The sequence below is a fragment of the Dasypus novemcinctus genome, chromosome 9 (genome assembly GCF_030445035.2).
Source record: "Dasypus novemcinctus isolate mDasNov1 chromosome 9, mDasNov1.1.hap2, whole genome shotgun sequence".
Classification (NCBI taxonomy): domain Eukaryota; kingdom Metazoa; phylum Chordata; class Mammalia; order Cingulata; family Dasypodidae; genus Dasypus; species Dasypus novemcinctus.
The window spans coordinates 73,117,705-73,122,997 of NC_080681.1; the positions used below are offsets into that span (position 1 = coordinate 73,117,705).

Here is a 5,293-nt window from a genome sequence, read left to right on the forward strand (position 1 = left end):
TCATGTCTGCCTATTGCTCAAATTGTTGAGGTTAAATATGCAGTTACAAGTAATATATATTTCAGGACTCCAAATTAAGCTAAACAGTATATAAAATAATGCAAATTATAAATAATGTCAATGAGTTTTGTTTCTGTGTCTAACTCTTTGTGTCTGCCCATTTGCTCAGTGTATGTCTTCATACATCAGGATAATAATACCAAATTAGTGCTCGCTTCGGCAGCACATATACTAAAATTGGAACGATACAGAGAAGATTAGCATGGCCCCTGCGCAAGGATGACACGCAAATTCGTGAAGCGTTCCATATTTTTGGAATGGAGGAGAGTATGGGCCATGATGTGAACCATTGTCTATGAAGTGCAGAGGTGTCCAAAGATGTACTTACCAAATCCAATGGATGTGTCATGATGATGGGAACGAGTGTTGTTGCGGGGGGGGAGAGGGGGGGTGGGGGGGTGGGGTTGAATGGGACCTCACATATATATTTTCAATGTAATATTATTACAAAGTCAATTAAAAAAAAAAAAACCAAATTAACAAATGAAAGTTCTTGAAAGAGCTCTATTCAAATTGTTAATTAAATATGCAGTTATATATGTAAATAAATATTCTTAAAGCCCAAATTAAACTAAGCAGGATGAAAAGGTCATAGAAATCTGATTATAGAAACAATTGGGAAAGGGCCTCCTCTTTGCAAGAGCTTTAAAGGCAAGACTAGGTGTAGCAGATTAAACCTATCTACTAGGCTAGGGAATTAAGAATCAGTTTGCCTGGTAATTTCCCAGTTTAAACCTTTTGTCAGCCATAAAATGCAAAAAAAAAAACAAAGATTAGGTTAATTTTCACATAAGAAAAATGTTGATGTAACCTGGCGGCCTGCTGCCTCAGTCTCCCACTCCCGGGTTGGACAGCAGTGGAGGAGACCAGTTTAGGCCAGTCCTATGGACAGTGGAAGGATGCCCAAGAAGGAGCTAGGTCGGTGCCATTTCAGCACTAAATTCTATTCCTTATTTGACAAAGGGGGGAGCAGGTAAAAACTAAAATGGTTGGAATGTGATAGAGGAAGCAGTTAAATCAAACTTTTGCATGGGAAAGTTAAATCTCAGATAAGCTGTAACTTCTGAAGTATCCAATCTATGGAAAAACAGAGGAAGAGCTTGCATGCTAGGCTTAGGGGTATAAATTGTGTCATTTTTCTTTGTTCGGGGCACCAGCCATATCTGGCTCTGCGCCCCTTCTTGCAAGATTGAGAATAAATTATTTTCTTCTCCACAATCTGGTGAGCCTTATTTTCTTCCAGAAGATTTCTTTCCAACAAAATAAAGGTAATTAGTGGCTCTATTAATAAATTTCAGTAAGTAAAGGAAAGTCCTTAAAAACTATGGAGAGATCTTTCCTGGGTTATGGTTTTTTAAAAAATTAAGTAATTGTGTAATGTGTTTTAAAACCTGGTAGTCAGTATGCATGTGTTTTAAAACCTGGTAGTCAGTATGCTTTTAAATTATTAATTTTCATAACTTAAACAAAGAAAAGAAGTTTTTAGCTTCCTGTAAGGGAAAAAGAACATTCCTTGCATAAACTATTATGGTTTCAATTTTATTTAACTTGAGTGTAATCTCCCATAGTTAATTTATAAACTAAATTAACATATGTACAAAATCTTTACAGTAATGAAAATTGTAAGTTCACATTGGTGAAAATAGGCTAAAGGAAAAAGATTGTAGATATGCTCTCTTAAATAAAGAGTAAATTTCTTTCATTGGTAATTGTAATTTATTTAAGTTTATTTAAGTTTATTTAAACATGAGGTGGCTAGTCAATGTGGTTATAGTCAATTATACAGAGTTTGTAAAACATCTTCCAAACTGAAAATGTTTAAATAGTTCTAGTTGTATAAGTCATTGTTAACTAAAAAAATTTAGATTGGTATTGGTAGCAGAAATAACTTCATGATAATAAACCTGTCTGAAGGCCACTGCAAAGTACACATTTAAGTAAATGGTAATAAAAAGTTGTCTTGATTCTATTGGAAATACTCTGTTTTCATTCTAACAATGAAAAATAATATTTTTCCTTTATTACTAAAGTACCTACTGTTATCTTCATAGTAAAATTGTATAAGTAAACAGTCATTTGATATATGTATTGCATTAAGTTGTTTAAAATATATATAAAAACAAGGAATAAACTTTAACATTGTCAAACTCTTGTGCATTCAAACCAGGCCTTGTATACATTACAGGTGGCCTCTCCATGTGAGTTATTGGCTAGGCTGGTCACTGACCCCTCAATTAAAATATGTGCTATATCAGTCTCTGGTTCTGCTCCTGAAGTCGATGGAAACTATATTGCAGTTTCAAGCTCCTGCAGCAGCCAATAATGACTCGGTACAGCCAAGTGTACAATGGATATCGCCTCCAGAGTGGCACTGTTCCATAGTGCCAGAGAGCACTATGCACCAGGCTAGTGGAATACTGGAAAATCTCTCTAAGATGAAGGATGCTGCAACTTGCTCACTGCATTGAAGAACATGCTAAGTGGAGCCATGATACCAGGATACTGTAAGTGAAACTTAAACACAATTGGCATTATGGCCTGCTCTCATGGAGAGATAACATGTAAGGTATTACAAACCTGAAACTCAAAACTAGTAATTGCAACTCTGAATCCTTATGCATTAAGTAATACATTAGTTAATATTAAGTGCTGTACTTTTATACTGTACTAAATATATGCCTAATAATTGTAATGTTATCTTTTCTATTTTGGATCAAGTGCAGAAGTATATTAGACATGTTAAATTCCTGGTAAAATCATTTTCTAAACAGTTAATAACATGTCTATAGAATAAGGTGGCAATCTCAGCCAGTCTCAGTCAACTTCTATATTCTGCTGTACTCTGCTGTGTAGCAAAAGTGAGGCTTGCTTGCTGATGGTGAGTCACCTATTGAACAAGTCAAAATTGCTAGAAATTGTACAATGAAAAACAAGGTGTAAAAATCTTTATTCTCTAGTTCTGATCACTCCCACAGGTGAAAACTAAGAGTATTTCCAAATTAGTGTTCTAATCCTGAGTGAAGCTGTTGTGGAATTTAAGAGAAGTTCAATTATTTGAGTATAGAGAGGCCAGGACTCAGGAATGATTTTGAGAAGGAAAAATGGTTTATTGACGGCCGGCTGGACTCTGGGAGCTTTCTGTTTGAATCCCGAGCCCTGAACAAGATTTTTAAACGTCTTTTATACAGAGAGGAAAGGCCAAATGGTCCCTTTGTTTCAGTTCTTAATAGGCTTCAATTAGCATATATCTTCTACATCTTAGGTAAGCTTTTAGCATGGACTCTAGACATTCTAGATAAGCCTTTAGCATATTTGGTTTTTGCATTTCCCCTAAATACTTAAAGTTTATAGCCCTTGCATTGTTAAACATTTCCTGGGACTGGAGCCGCTTCCACTGTCCCTAAGGGCAGGACTGCAGCCTCTTACTGTTCTACACCCACAAGTCAAACAACTTAGTTATCTCTGAAGAGACAAAGAGCCTTCCACCCATAGCCCACATTAAAGCCAGTTGCCCAAGGAGTGCCAGTTCACCAGGAGCATCTGACAGAGCGAATGAGTGTCAATCATTGAACAGCTTGGAATGTGTCTTCAGACAAAGCTAAGTGTCTGTTGCAATTTCTCTCTAAAGATGGATAACTTAAAAAAGAATATATATGCTGTTCCCAACAGCTTTTAAGGAGTGCCATCTTTATAGGCACCTAACCTTGTCTACCTCTGTAATCCAATGTGTCCTCTTTTAAAAACGGGTATTCCAAATTTTTAATTAAGTTTGTTTCTTTAAGAGTGAACATCTTATTAACCATATGAAAACTTCATCCAACTTTGTACAGAATGCCAGATCCATCTTCCTCCAGTTAGAATAAATTAAGAGTTTTACACCTTATTAGGCAATGACTACAGCCCATGGCCAGCAGGAAGCAGTTACAGAAAAGAGATGTCTCCCTTCAGCACCCCTTTTAAATTAAAGGTGTAAACTCTTCAAGGGTAAAATAAAATTAATAGATGGATCTGGAACCTGACTGGAAATCCATGTGAGCGCCGGTGGCCACAGGATGACTGCAGGAGGCTCCCGCCCCAGGATTCTGCTGTCCAGAATGAAATCTTCTAAACTCTTAAAAACAGTCCTGGATGCTACACTAAAGATTGATAAATAATCAATCAAAACAACAAACAGCCATCCACCTCATAGCTCCAACAATAATTATGCCAAAGCTTAGCAAGTTAAACTTTGGTAAAGGGGGGAAATGATGTGGGCTATGAGTGGCAGGCTCTTTGTCTCTTCAGAGATAATCTAAACTATCTGTGACTTGTGGGTGTGGGATGATAAAAGGCTGCAGTCCTGCCCTTGGGGAGCAGGAAACAGTTTAACAATGCAAGGTCTATAAACTTTAAGTATTCAGGGGAAATGCAAACAAAATATGCTAAAGGCTTATCTAGAATGTCTGGAGTCCATGCTAAAAGCTTACCTAAGATGTGGAAGATATATATGCTAATTGAAGGCTATTGAGAACTGAAACAAAGCGACCATTTGGCCTTTCCTTGAGGTATAAAAGACATTTGAAAATCTTGTTCAGGGCTCGGGATTCAAACAGAAATCTCCCGAGTCCGGCCGGCCGTCAATAAACCATTTTTCCTTCTCAAAATCATTCCTGAGTCCTGGCCTCTCTATACTCAAATAATTGAACTTCTCTCAAATTCTACAACCGTTATACAGACCCACAACTCTTTGGGACCTGGTATTTCAAAATTCAGAATTGTTCAGATTTTGAAAGGATATTTTGGTGTATATATAATCTAACTCCCTCCATCAGGTGTGTGGGAGCATCCTTTAATCAATACATTCAGATTTTTGCCATGAAACATGAATAGTTACACTGAGTGGTATAAATAAACCATAAATAGTCTTAGGTCTCCTCAAGTCAGCCTTGTCACCAAAAAAGTTTGTTCCAAACTTTTAAAGTAGCTTTTGGTTTTTGAAACTTTTTGGATTTATAGATAAGGGATTATGGATCTATGTAATTATGTTATAATCCTTGAGGACTTTTTAATGTGGAGAAAATGCTTACAGTATATGGGAAAGTTATGTGAAGGGAAAAAGTAATGACCCCATTCCATTGGGGAAAAAAAGAAAAGACAAATTTGGGATTTTTTTCTGCCTCTTTTTTTAAAATAAAATTTTATTGAAGTGTATCATTCATACATGAACATACATTCAGGGCTCCCAAACACCACC

General features: G+C 36.4%; 1 non-coding gene across 1 annotated transcript; it reads left to right on the forward strand.

Annotated features, from left to right (window-relative positions):
* The first annotated feature begins 207 nt into the window (after positions 1-207).
* On the forward strand, positions 208-314 carry LOC111765847 (U6 spliceosomal RNA). Its single transcript, XR_002798071.1, has one exon. It is a non-coding gene; the product is annotated as a U6 spliceosomal RNA (small nuclear RNA).
* The last annotated feature ends 4,979 nt before the right edge of the window (positions 315-5,293 follow it).